This window comes from Megascapheus bottae, chromosome 7 (genome assembly GCF_031878675.1).
Source record: "Megascapheus bottae isolate mThoBot1 chromosome 7, mThoBot2.hap1, whole genome shotgun sequence".
NCBI lineage: Eukaryota > Metazoa > Chordata > Mammalia > Rodentia > Geomyidae > Megascapheus > Megascapheus bottae.
Genome location: NC_143515.1, coordinates 61,616,229 through 61,635,917, shown reverse-complemented (window position 1 = coordinate 61,635,917; position 19,689 = coordinate 61,616,229). Strand labels below are relative to the sequence as shown.

At 38.9% G+C, this 19,689-nt stretch overlaps 1 protein-coding gene across 1 annotated transcript in view; it reads left to right on the top strand.

Annotated features, from left to right (window-relative positions):
• Positions 1-19,689, top strand: part of Rasgrp3 (RAS guanyl releasing protein 3) — an 87,722-nt gene that overhangs the window by 28,018 nt on the left and 40,015 nt on the right. Inside the window, exon 2 of the mRNA XM_090337579.1 lies at positions 17,225-17,357. The gene's annotated coding sequence lies outside the window, so the exon portion shown is untranslated. The remainder of the gene's footprint in view (positions 1-17,224; positions 17,358-19,689) is intronic.

The window sequence follows — 19,689 nt, the reverse complement described above, 5'->3', positions numbered from 1 at the left end:
TTGTTGTTATTATTATTTTGCCAGTCCTGGGGCTTGAATTCACTGTCCTTTAGCTCTTATGCTCGAGGCTAGCATTCTATCACTTGAGTCACAGTGCTACTTCTGGCTTTCTCTGCTCATGTGGTACTGAGGAATTGAACCCAGAGCTTCATGTATGCAAGGTAAACACTCTACTACTAAGCCACATTCCCAGCCCAAAAATTGTGTGTGTGTGTTTAAACAGGCAATTCGTTTTTGGTGATACTGGGACTGGAATTTAGGTGCTCTACGTCTTGAGTTATTCTGTCAGAATCTCTCCCTCCACACACACTTTTTAGAGGAAGTTAGTGACCACTCTCTTCCCAGGGGTAACTGGATTGGAGTTCAGTTAACTGTGCTGTGGGGTGTTGTTTAGTGTTGAGGGGATCTGATTGATTTGTCATTGGTCTTTTGTTCTAGCCCCTCCCAGAGAGGAAGAGTACGCTTGCTGTCATTTCCCTCGGCCTAGTGTCAGCCCAAATCAAGAGAAGCTTCGCTTGCCAGTATGACAGACTCTTGACAACCAGTTAATTTCTTCTATGGAAAACTAGTGCACTGGCAGGTCATTGAAATAACAGCAGATGATATTGGAAAACATTAAGTGCACATTACCTATCATAATGGCCAGGGGAAAAATAAATGAGAAGCTTTGTGACCACAAGAGGCATTAGACTACTTCTTTTCTTTTGGTGGTACTATTGTTTGAATTCAGGGTGTTCTGCTTGCTAGGCAAGCACAGATTGTAAAGGGCTTGCCGCAGACCAAGAGCCTCCTCTCTATACCTCTTATATAGCTGGGACCATAGATATGACCCATCATGCCTAGTTTATTAGTTGAGCTAGGGATCCAGGCTGGACTCGAATTGTAATCATCTTGCTGCCATCTTCCTGGTATCTAGGATTATAGGTATGTGCTTGACCCTATGGGTTTCGTTGGATTAAAAATAATTCTGGGGCCTAGCCGGGCCGGAGCGAGCAGGGCCGGAGCGAGCGGGGCCGGAGCAAGCGGGGCCGGAGCAAGCGGGGCCTGAGCTAGAAAGGGGGCCTAGCCGGGCCGGAGCGAGCAGGGCCGGAGCGAGCGGGGCCAGAAAGAGAAAGGGGCCAAAATAATAATAATAATAATAATAATAATAATAATAATAATAATAATAATAATTCTGAATCTGATTCATGAACTCCAAAAATGGTTTTCCTTAGCAACTTTAGTAAAAATTAAAACAAAAAACTGTACTTTTCAAGGACAAAAGGTAAATAAAATTTGAAAATAAAGAGAAAGAAAATGAAATGATAGGTTATGTCTTCCTAGATTATAGTCTTTAGAGTTTGAAGTAACACAAACATGTTTTGAGACAGGATCTAACTCTGTGGCTCAGGCTGGCCTTGAACTGGCAATCCTTCCTGTCTCAGTTTATATTTTGCCAGACCAATAATTTTATTCTTCTAAAAGTTTCTCCATTTGGCAATACTGTGCTATCTTTTCACTTAATTTAGTCCTGCTGGTTCAAATGGAAAAAACTTTGCCCCATCAAATAATATAAGACTCTCATATAGATCATTATACCATTGATTTGCCTGAATGTGTTCCTGGTACAAGCTTTGACAAAGAATTAGAATGAGGTGAAAATAACATGGGAAAAATTGTTTATTGAATATTATTGGGGAATTTTTTAAAAATGCATTTCTAATCCTAGAACTTCATAATCACTACTTTCCAATAGTTTAAAAGTTTCAAAAGACACAGATAAGCAACTACACAGAAGAGTGTCTACGTGGTCTTAATGGACTCTTTTTTCCTTGTGAGATATTTGTTCTGTGGTGGAGACCCAACAGATTCACAAATTGATCAAAATGAAGAGCAATGTAAAGAACCAGGCAGAAAGCCGACTGTGAGTGATGGAATCCAGCTCCAATGAAAGCCTGTTCAGTATGGGGAAAGTGAAGCATTTTTTCCCTCTGCCCAACAAGTCAAAATGGTCTGAAGCAAGTTTCCTTGAAGACTTCCACAGAAGTTAGCTTTGGAAAGCTAAGATGGAGGAATTTACATATGCAAATCAATGACCCAGAAGGCTTCTCCCGCCATTTTGGAACAATTTACTCTGTGATCACCAGGGATAAATCTTCTTACATATCAAGTTTATTTCCATGTCTGCCACTCTTGAACTTCTAAAGAGTCTTAAATAGTTTCAGATGGAGGAACTGAGTGTATCACCATATTTGGCTCTGGAAAACTCTTATCATGAGTTCCATTTGACTGAACATTGAAATCTGCTCAAGTTTCACTTCTGTTTTTTCCAAAGTAGAAAGTATTTCATTTATGCATGGAATGCCTGTCATCCAAACCCTTATGTGTTGACAGGATGCTTTAGAAATCTTTTTTTTTTTTTTTCCTCAATGGCCGTGACAGTGCCACAAATCTGAAGGGGTTTCTCTTTAGCCAATTAATCTCCGTAATCACTCTGAATTTTGAGGTGAATCTGCCTGTTTCTGTCTTCCTGTTGTAGTAGGCATTTCAACTGTCTTGTTCTTTAAAAGGTAATATATACCATTTACTTTTCCCCTGATCCAGAGTTAGATGTTATTGTGGACTCTCTTATGGAAGAGAGAAATAAACTTCAATCTGGACACCATGGCTTATGCTTGTAAACCTAACCACTGAGGAGGCTTATATCAGGATTTGAAGTACATCTTGTTTGTTCCATTAATAAAGTTTGGACAGCCCACAGAGAATAGCACCTGAAACATTCAAGGAAACACAAGGAACCAATAGAAAAGTCTGGAAAGTGAGACCTATTGAATTTACATAAAATTCATAGTTATTAAATCATAAAGGCTAATAGACCTGATTTATTCACCAAACCTCAAACCACTAGAGATTTGAAAGAGACAAATGTGAAACAATGAAAAGAATTTTCTTCTCATTATAGAATGAAAATGTGCAAGCAAACAAAAAAGCTGAAATAACTGGACAGTAAATGCTCAAATAATACAATTTAACAATGGACAATGTACTATATTTGCTTGTTTGCAGTATTCACATCCTCACTAGAGTAATGTTCTACTAATTGAGCCATTTCTCCAGTCTCTATATTTGCTTTTAAACCTATCTCTCCATTTATCTTTTACTATATGCATCCACTGTTCTTCTGTTTTATTTACAATAAATTAAAGACCACACTTTATTACTAAGGAACTCATCAGACCTATCACCAACAAGGGTTCAATAGTCACTTGTTAAGAATTTAGATTTTGTCTAAGAGATATTTAAACTTTTACTTATTTCTCAAGAGGAAAGTCAGTGTCAGGGGCCAGTGGCTCATGCTTGTAATACTAGCTATTCAAGAGACAGAAGAAATCGGAGGCTTAAAAGTTCAAAGCCATCCCACACAGGAAAATCCCTGAAATTCTTATCTCCAATAGACTAGCAAAAAGCTGGAAGCAGGGGTGTGGTTTAAGAGTAGACTGCCTGCCTTGAGAGATAAAGCTAAGTGAGAGTGTCCAGATCGTGAGTTCAAGCTTCAGTCCTGACACACATGTGCGTGTGTATGTACATGTGCATGTGTACGTACATGTGCGTGTGCATACACACACACACACACACAAAATTGGTTCTATGACATTCTCTAAAACAGAGGAATGGTAAAAGTAAGATATGATCAATAGGAAAAGTAAGATGAGCTAAAACTCAAATGAGAATAAAATGAAAGTCAAACCATTTCAGTTAGTCTAATGGAAAACAAAGTTGAGTATAGTGGCACTTGCCTGGAATCCTAGTACTGAAAAGACAAAAGCAGGAGGATGGGGAGTTCAAGATGTTCCTGAGTTCCAGACTAGACTAAACTAGAATGAGACCTTTTCTCAACAAAACCAATAGCTAGGTTATAGCTCAGTGGTAAAACACTTTCCTTGTATGTACCAGGCCCTGAATTTGAATCTCATCACTGTCATAAAAAGAAATAAACCAAATATTCTTCATGATGTAATTATTTTATCGGTAAAATCTTGTTGATTGTTTTAAAAATTAAAAATCAGGTTAAAGGGCTGGAGATTCACATTGCTCAGTGGTATAGTGTAAGCTAAGTGTGTGTAAGACCCTCATGTCAGGACACACACACTTTTTTACACAGATGCATTACTTCAGTGTCAGTCCTAGGCCACACATAATTTTATATCCCAGAAAACTTATGGAATCTCCCTAGTAAGATATTTTCCTTTCTTCCATGTATTCTCTTTTCAAACTTGGACAAGTTATGCTATCATTGTGGCCTTCAACTTATCAACGGAATCAAAAGATCTCTTGAAAAGTGGAAGTTTTCCCTATGTCTCCTGTTCTACAACCATTTCTTTCTCTGTGAGAGCTAGGGTATCCTTTTAGCTGTCCAGAAATACTCTCTGAAAACTTGATTGAGCAAAAGGATGGAAGCCAGGTGTTTGGAGATCAATCCTGCAGCTGCACTGGCCAGTAAAAAACACTTTTGTGGTTTCTAGCTTGTTGTTAAACAAGAAGGAAGAACACCAACTCAACTTGTCTAGTCAGCAATTGTGTGTGACCCACTTTATCTAAGCATTAGAAATGATCCTGGAAAGTAACCATAGGGAGTTACCTTGGAACTTTCACGGTGATGAGTAGCTGTGGTTTTCATGATTCTGACATGCAGAAGTAAGGAGCCACTAGTGGGTAGAAAATAAATTGCAGTAATACTGACAGGAAGTATAAGCAGTGAAATGTGATACTCACTATAGTGTATAGAATCTGAAAATATTTGTCTCTAAGCATGAGTAGGTAACTTCTTTTTTTAAGTTATCTCAATACTTGAGCTAGCTCCATTTCCAGCTTGTTGCTAGTATAGATAATATTTTCATGAACTTTTCAGCTAGACTGGCTTGAAGCCTGGATCTTCAGATCTCAGCCTCCTAACTAGTTAGGATTATAGGCATGAACCACTGGCTTCCAGTGTCAGTCATTAATGCTATTCTGGTAGCTTATTGTCTCTTCTCTGAAAAAGTATGTAGTAATAAGGTAATGAGAGATTTAACATTTTTATTTCTATGTTTCCATTTGAACAACACCACTATAAGTAATCAGTGTTACATTTGGTATTAGATACTTTAAGGTTTTGTGTGATTAATCATTAAAGAGTGCCAAGATAATTAAATAAATACATGCTATTTTTCCTGGCCTAGAAATTGGAATCAAGAGAAGCCACTGGAAATGAGATATTGTGGTGTCAGAAAGATTGATATGGGTCTGAAATTGTGGGAACCTGCAGATGTGTAAAATCCCCACAAATTACCACAGAAGTTGGTGATGAGGTTCCCATTCTAATTCTAGTGTTCAGCTCAGTTTCACTTACTATTTCAACTTTCCAATACTTTTATTGTGACTTTGGTCTCCGTTAATAAAATTTGTAGTGGAAATGTTTGTGCTTAATATTCATTCCCCAAAGTTGTTTCAGGGATTTTAATGACACAACATGCAATTACTTCCATTTTGCAAAGAATGTCTAATCCAGACTAGAATCATATTCAGGACTAATTGGTGCACATGAGCTATTACTAACATTTCCATAGACATCTATACAAGTTTTTTGGCTTTTATCCTCCTTACTTACATGCACGCGCGTGCACACACACACACACACACACATATTGGGAGCCAAATGCAGGGTCAGGCTGGCCCATGAATCTGCATCACTGAGTAAGATAACCACACAAAAAAATGGCTGTCATGTATGAACACCATGCCTAACTTTGAGCTATATCGTCGGTATTGTGAATCACTTTCTGCTGAGACTTGATTTCCATTGGGTATGAATGTGTTATTGCTTTATCACTTTCTGCTGAGACCTATAGTGAGAGTAAACACGTGGATCTCCCCGCCCTGCCCACCTTTGTGCTGATAGACTCCTGCACTCTATATTAGCTGAATGTACTTCCTCAATAAAGGAGTTCCTGCCTTGACAGGTCTCCCTGAAGCATCTGATTGTCCTCCGGCCAGGAAGGGTTGGGTGAGGACGGCCAGTTGGCCCTCTCCTTTCTTGGCTGGTCCTGGTTGGGGCGTGTTCTCCCTATCCCCTCCTTTGGGTTGGGACTAAAAACCCCGACACACATATATATATATATATATATATATATATATATATATATATATATATGAAAATGGAGTTTAAGGGGTTGGATTTTATGTCTAGAGACAACTAGTTTTAACCAGCAAAGCAATGTATAATACAAAGTAAAAAGTAGATTATAGAAATTTTGTTTAAGAAACTGTAGGCTGGGCCAGGTGTGATGGCTCACACCTATAATCCTAGCTATTCAGGAGGCTGAGATCTGAGGATCAAGGTTCAAAGCCAGCCTGGGTACAAAAGACCTTGAGACTTTTATCTCCAATTAACCTCTAGAAAATGGGAAGTGGGGCTTGGCTCCAGGGTAGAGCGGTAAAGCCTTGAGCTGAAGAGCTCAGGGATAAGGACACCCAGGCCGAGTTCAAGCCCCATGACCCACAAAAAAAAATCCCAATTTGAAGTCAGTGAGACAGGAGTGGGGAGAAAGAGTTGTTGAAACTTCATCTTAACCAATAAACAACTTGACATGGTAGTATTCTGTCATCCAAGCAATGTAGGAAAGGTAAACAGTAGGAGTGCAACCATAAATGTGAAAAAAAATAACTTAGAGTAGAAAGGGTTGAGGGTGTGGCTTAAGAACTATAACTATACTGTCTGCTGTGTCCCAGTATCTTAGTTCAAGCCTTACTTTTACCAATCAAACAACACCCCTCCACACCAAAATAAAAAGGGAGTCTAAATCACAATAAAGGAAAAATGGCATTTGAACCAGTTCTCAGTTTCTGACTAGAATTTGTAGTCTAAACTGCCCTTTCCTTTTCATCCATCACTCCTTTTTCGGTGTGTTTAATAGGTCTGTAGGCTATATATACATGATTATCAATTTCATGCATAAATAGGAAACATATTCTCTTCTGGGGAAAGGCCATTAGGACCTTTTCTAGGACAATGGCTGACATTCATTGAGATTATACAATGTGCCAGCCAGTTAATAAGCACAGTACCTGTTGTCACCTCTTCGAATTCCTATAACAGTTCTACCACATAGACATTATTACTGCCCTATTATTTAGATGAAGATACACAGTGGATTGGATAACATCACAAAGGCCACACAGCTAGAAAGAGTTGAATTCAGTGCCAACTGTGTATCTGCAGCATGCAGTGTCTGCGCTAGGAAACTTCTCAGACAACTCACTCGAGACAGGGAGATATAGGAGGCCTGCACAGACCCCCTGGGAATGACACCCTTGAATGACTAGACTTCCACAGCGTTGGCTCATGTGTGGCACCCCTCCTTCCTCCCCTCCATATCCCTAGCATCACTATCCACTATGCTGTTAGTCATAGAAATGTGTTTATTAAGTGGTGGTGAAAATGACTGGGAGAAGAATTCACTATAGTTTTATGTAAGAAAATATTTCCAGCTGGGCATCATGGCTCACGCCTGTAATCCTAGCTACTCAGGACCGAGGTTCAAAGCCAGCCCAGGCACTAAAGACAGGGAGATTCTTATCTCCAGTTAACCACTAGAAAACTGGAAGTGGTGCTTCGCTCAAGGGCTGTATGTAGCCTTGAGCTGAAGAGCTCAGAGACAATGCCCAGGCCCAGTGGTAGGATGGTAGCCTTGAGTTGAAGAGCTCAGGGACAATGCCAAGCCCAGAGTTCAAGCCCCACAAGCCAGTGTTGAAATTCTGGAGGCATATCTTGTCATCCCACTATGATCTTGCTAATTTGCAAAAAATAATTTTGTTTAGTAATGTAAAAAAAATACAATGAAAGAATAAGCTCAGAGAGGAAACAAATTTGAAGTAAAACAAACCAGGTTGGAAATCTAAGATAGCAGAAAAAGATAAGCAGGCACATTTGCACATTTTCTGGGTTAGAGGCTCAAAAACTATATAGTCATGTTCTAAAGAATCTGCAGGGATACTGGGTGCCAGTGGCTCACACCCGTAATTCTAGCTACTCAGGAAGCTGAGAGCTGCATGCATGAAACCCTGGGTTCGATTCCTGAGTACCACTTAGCTCAAGTGGTAGTGTGCTAGCCTTGAGCAAAAGAAGCTCAGGATAAGTGTCCAGGCCCTGAGTGAGCTCAAGCCCCATGACAGACTGCCCCTCCCCCCACAAAAAAAAAGAAAGAAAGAAAAGAAACTGCAGGGAGGCAGAATTGTTTGCTAACCAGGATCACACAGAGCACAAAAGAAGTGTGTGTTAGGTATCAAAGCATGCTAGCAAGATCTAAGGGGGAGGCAGAAAACTTAAAAAGTAAATGATGAAAGGGTGACAGAGATGAAGATAAATTATATTAATAAATGGACATGTTGAATTAAGACTCCTTTGTGCAGCTATTTAAAGATAATTTTAAAAAGTGAAAATTCAGGGGCCGAGTGTGTAGCCTAATGGTAGAGTGCTTGTCTAGTAGGCACAAAGCCTTGGGTTCAATTCCTCAGTACCACATACTCAGAAAAAGCCGGAAGTGGTGCTGTCCTTCAAGTGGCCAGGTGCTAGCCTTGAGAAAAGTGTCCAAAGACAGTGCCTAGGCTCTGAGTTCAAGCCCCATGACTGGCAAAAAAAAAGGGGGGGGGGAATTTCAGTTGCTAAGCAGACATATTGAAGCTGTCTTAAAAAAATAGACAAGCAAGTTCTTTATATGTATTGTATATATGTGGGTGTCTGTGTGCATGGGTGTGTACGCACCCCCAAGCACATGTGTGAATGCCAGTCCTAAGACTTGAACTCAGGGTCTAGGTACTATCCCTGAGTTTTGCTGCTCAAGGCTAGCACGCTACCACTTGAGCCACAACTTTACTTCTAGCTTTTTTGTTTTTTTTTTTTCTTTTCATAATTAAATGGAGATGATCCTCAGATCTCAGCCTTTCTCAGTAGCTAGGATTCCTACAGGCGGTGGTGGCCACTGGTGGCCAGCTGGAAGTTCCGTTATACATCAGTGTAACATGTGGTGACATAAATTGTTGAGGGCATGGGAAATGGAGTTTCATAAACTGTGGGAAAGGCCTTAAATATGGGATCCTGTGCAGGAATCTTCACTGGAGGAAATGTGTGATCAGTCTAATTATTTGGCAAGATTGATTTGGCTCCCGGAGAGAGACAAGAAAAATAGGAAGAACAAGACATCCAGAAACTTGGTTAAGCCATTACAGTAGGCCAGGCCAAAGACAGTGGTTGCTTCTTTCATCTTAATCTGCTCACATTTTTGTCATTCATTATTCTTGTATTATCTAGTACCACAATTCTCGTTCCTCTTTCTTGGTCTCCTTTAATTCTTTGTTACCTCACAAAAAGCCAATTTCCTTTTCATCTTTCTCCTCTATTTCTCTAGACCAAAATCACCCACTGGATTCTAGTCTGTTGCCTAATTTGTCAAAGCTGATTTGGAATGTTCCAGCCAGTGCTATCAATCCAAAGAATAGTTGAAAATATCCCCAGAGTTCTTTGCAGTGTGCTGACAGATCTTCACTGATCTTCTCTCCTACCTGTAATGTGCTGTTAATTCATTCTAAGGGGGAACTCTGTGCTAAATTCCAAGGAACTACTTTGCGAATGTGGTGGGAGCATTTCACAATGTTAAGACTTCCTCTCTTTTTCCCCCCTCCCTCTCCCTCGTGATTTGGGATCTGAAAAACTTGTTCAAATGAGTCACAACAAGACAGAGTAAGCTCATTTCGTTCCAACAAATGAGGTAGAGTGGCTCTATTTCTGTCATGTTAGAGAGGATGAGAGTGGGCCTAACAGAAGTTAAATGGGACAAGACACTCCTGAGTGTTCAGTTCGCTTATGCTTCCTTTTTTGTCTGCATGCCTTGCCATTTCTTCTCAAGAGTAAGGAGCTAGAGGCTATCCTTAGATGGGAGGCCGAGAGGTAGCACCACCCCTTGAGATTTGTTTTCTCTTTTAGAGAATAGGAGAAATGTTTACTGTAGGAGCAGCATCTGAAATAAAAAAACAGAATGGCTGTCACAGAGTAGTCTTCTAATCATGAGTTTCAAGCTGGGTGGATGTAATTGAAAACACAGAAATCATTTTTAAGACTTTTTTTTTTTTTGGTGGTTCCTATGCTTGACTTTTAATTGGTTCCAATAAAAAGTCTAGCTTCAAATCCCTGATTCCAGAAGTAATTTCAAGCTGAGAGTTTTACCATCCCATAAAAGAGTACTATAAACACTGGGTTCCTAAATAGAAACAGAATGCTTTTACTTACATGACAATGTAGTACAGTTTCTGTTAGAAAAGATGAGGTCATTCTACATCTTGAGGTTGATCTCTCTGTATTAGTGTCAGAATAGTGTAAAAATTATTTATTTGGATTGTATATGTATGTATATATGTGTGTGTGTGTGTGTGTGTGTGTGCGTGTGCGCGTGTGTGTATGTGGACTCCAGAAATGAAGCTTGAACTCAGGACCTCACATTCTTGCTTGACTTTCTTTGCTCAAGCCAGTCACTCTCTCCCATTTGAGTTATAAGGCGGATGCCAGCTTTTTATCAATTAAAGATGAGAGTCCCACAGACTTTGCTGCTAGATCGACTTTGAACTGGGATCATCAGATCTCAGGCTCATGAGTAGATAAGGTTATAGACATGAGCCACCAGTGTTTGGCTAAAATTTATCTTTTTGTTGTTGTTTTGCCAGTTCTGGGGCTTGACTCCTGGACCTGGGCACTGTCCCTGGGCTTTTGTCCTCAGGCTAGTGCTCTTGAGCTCCACTTCTGGCTTTTGGGTGATTAGTTGAAGAGTCTCAGAGACTTTTCTATCCATGCAGGTTTTGAACCATGATCCTCAGATCTCAGCCTCCTGAGTAGCTAGAATAACAGGCGTGAGTCATTGGAGGTAGGCTTGAAATTTATCTTTAGAAGTTTATCATTGTCAATAGGGAAAGTCAATAATAATAATAATGATAGCATTTTGTTTCCTTAGATATTTTTGTAGTGCTTCTTTTTTGTGTGTATTTGTGTATGTGAGGAGTGGGGGGGGGGGTAGAGGAGTTGTTTCTAGCTATGCTGTTCCGGCTTGTCTGGAGCTTTTGCATTCAAGATAGCTCCCAGAATACCTACAGGTACACCCTACCACTGCTAGCCGTACTTTTTATAAAAATCAAAGGACTCTGCAGGAGATGTGGCTCAGTGGTGGCGGAGCTCTTTCTTACCTTGCCTAGAATGCATTGGGGTCTAGGTTGCATTCCTAGCAATACTGGAAAAAAATTGAGCTCAGAACTCATCTAAAAAAAAAAACCTTAATGTTTGTTTTTTTGCAACAACTAAGTAGCAAGCTTTACTCACATTTTACTTATTGCTGGGTTTGGGCTAGGGATATGAGCCCCAGACTGGGATAGAGGAGGTAAAAAACTCCGCATGCTCACTGACCATAAGACACACTGAGAGGTGTCCTCTTTTTCCTCCATCCGTCATCATCATTGTCATTATCAACTTCACTCTGGTGTAAGTGGAGCAATCAAGGAAGATTAGGAATGTAAGTATTAAAAAAAAAATTCAAGGCCTGAATCTCCCAAAGCATGAGGGTCACAGACAGGATTCTTCTGAATATAATATTGCCAGATTCAAGAGAAGAAACAATGACTTTTTTAAAAAAAAATAAAGACATCTTCCCCAAATTCTAAAATTTTAATTTTGGGGGAAAATTTTCGTTCCTTCTTGACCTTGTTGGTGGCTAGTGCCCACAGGTGATCACTGGAGTTGTGACAGTCCACCTTCACCTCCAGTGTGGTGGAAAGAGACCACCTGAAGACCTGTATCCTCAAGTGTCTAGAAAAGGTGTGTCGTTGCTTCTTTTCCCTATTCAATCAATTCCAAGCAAATTCTAGGAAAGTCATTACTACCTTGGACCTTAGAATGTTATGGTGTTCATTAGTAGAATTTCTTCCAGGATTTTCTCCTTTCCATTTGATGTATGTCAGGCAGCTATAAATTTATTTGGTTGCCAATATTAAGAATAATAAATAAATAAATAAAAAATATACATCGAGTTCTTAGTTGATGAGCCTTGAGCTCTGTATCTGCTCTTGTTTGGGACTTGGTAATAATGAAGCTTATTCACTTGTAGACAATAGGGCCCATGTTACATATGCTGAGAAGCTGAGTCCCAGGGAAAGAAAACATAAATTCTAGACAGTGCCTAGAAATTATAACTAATAGGCAAGCCTTTTAACCAAAGAATTGTATGGGTAGTAGTAAAAAGAAGAAATTTTTGGAGTCAGAGTTGGCTTTTGCAATCTACCTATTACTATGTTCGTGGACATTGCCACCAACAAGTGGTATTCTTGCATGTTATTATTACTTTCACTTTTCAAATCCAGGAGATTATTGATTATGCTTTCTCCATGCATTTAGCAAAAGCTCTTTGCAGGGAAAACAAGTGAACAAATACCCTCTTCCTCCAAAGAAAATTAAAACCCTGGAAAATCTTATTAAATAAGTCTATCAATGGAAAGAATGGGACCCAATTACTTTTAGAGTGGAAAAATACAATATTTTCCATAGTTATTCTACTGTTATTATTAATTGACCTTTGGGAGATAAGCTTCACTAGCCACAAGCATGTGGCATTTTATTCTTCACCATACTGGTTGTAGTCTTATTTAGAATGACTTGATGTTGCTGTAAGCCCTGGCCCATTTCCTGTGTTCACCCTACTCCAGTATGTTCCTGAAAGACATAACTTTGATAGTGACAAGAATAAATCTGATGTGCACATTGTCAAGAGCAACTATCAGAAGAAACAGAATAAAAAAAAATTCAAAGAACTGTGGAGGTTAAAACAAGGAGACCCAATGCAGATACAACCAAAGAATACCAAACACAAAATGTGAGCTGGGAAGAAAACAGTAATGATAACTTGAGACAAGGAAGGAAGCTATTTGGAGAGTGAGATGGATAGGCCAGAGGAAGAGAAAGCCTGGTTGGAAAGGTGGAGAGCATGTAAATATAGCTCATGGTAGTCAAAGGGTAGGACAGACAGAATTTCCTTATTAGTTCATTTCCAATAGTATCTTAACTTTCCTCTTTACCACATCAGGCAAAAGCTGATGAAATTTGATTGAGATCTGTATCCTGAACCTGGCACCTACTGAAGATACTACCTGTTTAAGGCAAGCCCTGCCTTAGTTCTGAAGCAAGCAATGGGTGGGCCAGGTTTATGATCACTTGCAATTCTAGATACAGGAGGATAGTGACTTTGAGACCATCCCTAGAAAGCATGCCTTTTTCTCAATTTTGTTTTGTAATTTTCTTTCAGTTGTACAAAGAGTTGTCATTTAACAAAGAAGTTTGTGAGTATAAAACATCTTGATCCGTGTCAGCCCTTTCAACATTCTCATCCATCTTTTCCCTACCAACTCCTTCCCTCACTCTCCTTTCTTTTGCTGTATTGTAAAGGTAATATACAGAGGGACTACAGTTACATAAGTCAGATAATGAGTACATTTCCTTTTGAACAATGTCAAATCTTCCCTTGTTTTCTCCCAGCTTTTCCTTCCTAATCCTCCTCCCAGTTGTACAGTTCATTTTCAACATACTATCTAGTGAGTATCACTAGAGACTATCACCATTTCTCTGCTCCCGTCTTCTTCTCCCCCAAACAGGTAAACTTACATACAAGACAAAAGGTATAGGATGCAAAAACAGTAACAAAGGAAAAAATAAAAAATAGATAAAAAAGAAAACAAAATAACAAAACCTCTTGCTTCCATTTCTTGGGGTTCATTTTAACAAACATCATTTTATATGATCATACATACGTAGCTATTGAGTCTTTGTGATCCTCTCCTAAGAATATCCTCCTTCAGTCTCACTGTGTGAATGTCTAAAATTCTGTATGATTTACCATATCAAAATGTATTTTTTGTCTTTTACCATTCAGTGTGTTTATTTGCAGATTTATAGGTACTTTCCAGGAAACATGCAACCTATGTTTCTTTGGATCTAGCTTATTTAACTTAATTTAGTTTTTTTCAGGTCTTTGCATTTCCTTATTAATGGCATACTATCATTAATTTAAGATGGAAGCATAGAATTCTACTGTGTATGTATAACACATTTTCTAAATCCATTCATCTGCTGAGGGGCATCTGAGTTGATTCTATATCTTGGCTATGATAAACTATGCTGCAGTGCAAATGGTTGTTCTGGTAGCTTTAGTGTGACCTTGTGTGTGGCCTATTGGATAAATGTCCAGGGATGAAATTGCTGGGCCACAGGAAAGCTCTATGAACCTCCCTACTACTTTTCAGAGTGGCTGAGCAAGTTTACATTTCTACCAACAGTGTAGTAGCTAGCATTCACAAGAAACAACAACCCAATTAATAAATGGGATAAAGAGAGACTTCCAAGAAGAAGTAAGAATGGCCAATAGGCACATGAAGAAATGGTCTACATCTATGGCCATAAAAGAAATACAAATCAAAACAACATTGAGATTTTACCTCATCCCAGTTAGAATGGCCATTATTGAGAAAACTAACAATAACAGATGGTAGTGGGGATTTGGCCAAAAGGATCCTTTACACTTCTTAATTGGTAGGACATACATTAGATATGTGTGTGCATTTCCCCCACCAGATTCCCTGCTTCATTCATCCCTTCCCCCTTACACCCCTTGTCAGTACCTATTTCCTAGTATTTAATTTTGTTGAACTTTGATTTAGGCTTTCTAAGGAATTATACTGAGATTTCCCTTGACTCGACCATATTTCAGTTACTACATTTATATATACTTGCATAACACCCAGAATGTTTCCTTATGAGTATGTGGGCTAAATCTAGGTTTCATCTGTATTGCCATATGCTGCTTTAGAGAACAATCATTTCTTGCTTGGATGGTTAACAAAAAACCAGTCTTCTAACTTCAATATAGGTTTCTCCAATCTCTTCTCCTTACTAAAGCTGGTAGAATCTATTAAAAATCCCAAAGTGAGGCAGGTACCAATAGCTCACACATGTAATCCTAGCTACACAGGAGGCTGAGATCTGAGGATCATGTTTGAAGCCAGTCCAGGCAAAAAGTCCGTTAGCCTCTTATCTCCAATTAATCACAGAAAAAGCTACAAATGGTCCTGTGGCTTTAAATGGTAGAATGCAAACCTTGAGAAAAAAGAAGCTCAAGGAGTCAGGCCCAGAGTTCAAACCCCAGGACTAGGAAAAACAAAAATCCAAGTGACTATAACCTTTTCCCTCTTTTTTCTATTCTTACATAATCAATCAATGGTTTTCCATTGCTCTTTAGAGGAAAGTTCATATTCGCTTACAACTTACACTTATTCAGGAATTACATCTCCTATCTCTTTGGTGTTATCACTTGCTACATTCATACTTCCAAAAGCTTTCAATTTCTCTTCTTTTTCATCTTCTCACTGGGTCATTGCTTAGCTAAAACTCTAGCTCCTAGACTAAATGACTAAATGAGGGACCCTGCCCCACTACCTTCTCTGTGGTACAGAGGACATTTTCTTATAATTATTTCTCCATGTCTTTGCTATAGAAGAGATGCAAGAATTGCATCAACACCCTCTAGCAGACACTCTAGTACCCTGCTTATTGTCTCACATCTAATGTATTTGTCAAAATGAATTGTTTTTTAGTTTGATGAGTGCTTTTTTTAACTGACTTGAAGGCTTAAAGGTTTATAATCATTACCTCTTGCATCAAAAATTATCTAGGCATTTAGAGACACTTCTCTGTTGCCATTTGAAGGCCAGATGAGCATAAAGAAATATGTACTGGGTCATTTATGTATGAAGTTAGTACCTACTGCCTAGAGAGGAGAATCTTCAAGGGTTTTTAGTTTTCTGGGAATAAAGCTATACACAAGACAGTCTTTGGAAGTTCAAATATGGCCAGTATCATTTGAAAACTGCTTCTTAAATAGTTACTAGAGACAGCTTTCTACCTTATAACTCCTACAATTCTAGAGCCAGGAGAAACCTTCATTGTCATTTTGGCATGCTTTCTAGACACCATCTGGAGACTTCATCTACAACTTGACAGTTTTTGCCCAGCTTCCATTCCTGAAAGTTCATTGCTGTTGAGGCCATCTGCCTACTCTATAAAGCCCTAGTGCAATAGGAATTTTTCCTTCGGTTTTCTTTTCCCTTCCCAACCATCTCTCTTTCTGCCACTTCTATAAATGGCTTCTCTACTTCACCTTAAATACTTAACTTAGAAAGTCTTAAATATTTAAAGGGAAAAACAAAGCCTTACCTTTCTGAAGGTAGAAGGAGGTCCCCTTCCTTGAACACAGCACTCCACAGGCTCCAGGGTGGGTGCATTTTATATTACTTTACTAACTCCCTAGATAATTGACTAAACGTATTGTGTTGATGGTATTTTACTCCAGTGTCAGTTAAATGTTGCCCATGTGGCTATCTCATTATGAAATGCAATTATTTATTTTTTAATTGGAAGTTTCCACGTCAATAGTCCTGGTGCTGAATTATATCTGTGAATGAATCCTTGCATGGAATTGTTGCCCTTCGCTACTTCTAGAATTGGGAGTGTGATTCTGATTTTTTGGATGACATGTTTTTAGATGACTGTCATCACATGTCATCCTAATGAAAGTCTTTGCTACGTGAACACATGATGCCTTTGAAATCATACCCAATGGCTCCTTTAAATGGAAAGCTTCCCTCTTAGAAGCAATATAAACAGTTAACAATACAGTCAAGTCCTAAACTATGGGAGACTAAACAACCTGAACTAAAATGACATTGACATTCATGATGAGGCCATCAGGAGTGATTTAAGGTCATACTTAAATGAAATGGAGAATTCACTCACATTCCAAAGCCAGTGTTATGAGATGCTTAATGAGTAATCCACAGGTAAGTGTATTCAAAACTAAACAAGTATTTTATATTGTGTGCCCCAAAATTGGCTTTAGCACACATGTGGGTTTTTCAAAGACAGAATTTTATTTTATTTTTTAAAGCTAACTGATTAAAAGTATCATATCACCAAATTACTATTTTGACTATTTTCCATTGTTATTTGATTTTATGAGAAAGGTTGGACCCATTCTCAAACATTTCACTCGCCTCAAGGAATGCCTTTGGGAATCCTTTTACACAATGCAGATTCTTGGTTTAACACATTTCTATTCTTTTTTCCTTTCAGGTTTTCTGAAGTACTTACAGTTGAAGTTGAACAATCCATTCCTGTAGCCTTCTTCTTCCACATACTTCCCAGTGATGCTAACTGCCCCTCACTTCCTTCTAAACCCAAAACTCCATCTGTGTAAAAAGAACAGGTAAAGATTTTTTTAGCCACTGTAGATTATTTTTTAATTCATATAAAACATAAAATCAGAATATCATGATATTAATAAGGGTTATTGTTTGATGATGAGTTGCTAGGCAACCTTTTTTCTTTTTTTCCTTTCGTGGTCCATTTTAAAGAATATATGCAAGCTGCTTTCACAATGAAGGAGGTTTATTTTTTAAAAGGCAGCTGTAGACACAACAAAATCCACACCTATGCAATTTGACCTCAGGTAGCTGCACAGTGACAGACTGTTAAGGGAGGTCCTGATGGCAGAAACATCCACTTACTGTTAGTAATCTGATAGCCCAGCCCACCTGGATCATCACAAATAGAACCCCAAACTCCGAATCTGGTCCTTAATACTGGCTTATCTCTAACCTCATGTGGAAAGGTCAACTTCTCCCCAAAACAGCTCAGAGGAATCATTTTGGTTATGACTTCATTCAAAAGCAAAATAAACCAACCTAGGTTTTACAATGAGTACTTTTATTGTTCAGTGGGTGACGACATTTTAGAATCTGTATATGTATAAAAGTAACAAAACGTGTTCATTGTTCAGTCTTGACCTGAAAGTACACCAGTAGAGCCTACAACAGTGAAATCAGGAAAGTACTACCTGAAACATCTTGATGGAGCCAAAAGCTCTTATTGATAACTCAGATCTTACTAAAATCTAGAAAGTTGACAGAAATTTCTTCCCTAAAGATATTTATTTAAAGCTGATTTAAATGAGTGAATAAAAGTAAAAATTTAAAAATATTTATGGCACCTGTAGCACTCATGCCAGTATACTCATATTCAGAGACAAAATTGGATATGGCTTATTTTACTCATTTCTCCATTAATAGATTCACTACCTCACAAATGAGCCCTTTTTGATTTCCTTTGGTGTGAGGAGCACAGTCTTAGGCTTTCAGCATGCTCCAGGGGATACACCTTGTGATCACAGGCCTAAAGTTTACAGTTCTAGCAAGGTACAAATAAACAAGTAAAATATACAATATGCCAAATGGTGGTAAGTATTATGAAGAAAAATAAATCCAGCCAGGCACGGTGGCTCATGCCAGTAATCCGAGCTACTCAGGAGGCTGAGATCTGATGATCAAGATTCAAAGCCAGCCCGGGCATAAAAGGACCTGAGACTCTTATCTCCAAACCCTTAGAAAATGGGAAGTGGCACTGTGGCTCAAGGGAAGGGCAGTAGCCTTGAGCTGAAGAGCACAGGGACAGTGCCCAGGCAGAGTTCAATCCTCATGACCCACAAAAAAAAGGAAAGAAAAAGAAATTTAGGAAGAAAACTTGGAGGGGGCTATGTGGGAGGTAGATGTGGTAGTCAGAAAAGGCCTTGCCAATAAGGTAGCTTACTGAGAGATGCAAAAGAGTTGATACCAGATGACTTTAAGAATATTCTTTCAGGGATGGGAATGTGGCCTTCCTGTAGAGTGCTTGCCTAACATGCACGAAGCTCTGTGTTTGATCCCTTGGTGCCACATACACAGGAAAAGCCAGAAATGGTGCTGTGGCTCAAGTGGTAGAGCTCTAGCCTTGAGAAAACTCAAGTACAGTGCTCAGACCCTGAGTTCAATATTTTTTGTTTCACAAATTTCAAATACAAATAATAATAATTCAAATACAAATAATTTCAAATACAAATAATTTTAAAAAGAATTCCTTTTCACAAATCCAGTGGTTCTGCTACTATGACTAGGTATTTGAAATAATCATTTTTTGGTCTCCCCAAAATGGTATCTCAGACACAAAAATATATTTCTTTACCAAACGAGTTAACAGGAAATATATAGATATATTTTTTTCAGGGTTGCATACCTGATACAGACTCACCAAAATGTCTCTCTCTGTGTCCCCATTGAATGAACGCAGCCATGCTCATGGTCTGAGTGGCTTACTGTTCTTTCCACTGACTCTGTGAGCATTAAAGACAGAATTGGACAGGGTTCTGTTCACTTTAGCATCTTCAGTACTTAATCCCACACCTGGCATGTCAGGTGCTCAGTGACCACCAGGTAATAAATATTTGTGAGTAAAATGTTGATCTAAAATCACTCACGAGAGGATCCTCCAAGGTCTCATTTGTCTTACGTTTTGGAAGGGAGACATGCCTTGCAGCATGATGATCTCTGGTCATGCTCTATAAGATAAAGCGGCACTGTCTCTCCAGTATGGATGCTGTTCATATAGGACACTCAGTGATGTTTTCGGTCCCATTTCATCCATCTGAGTATTGTAAAGCAGGACACCTATGACCCCTCATTTCTTCCTATCTCTGTGATGGTTTGGATTATGTGGCCATTTGAGAT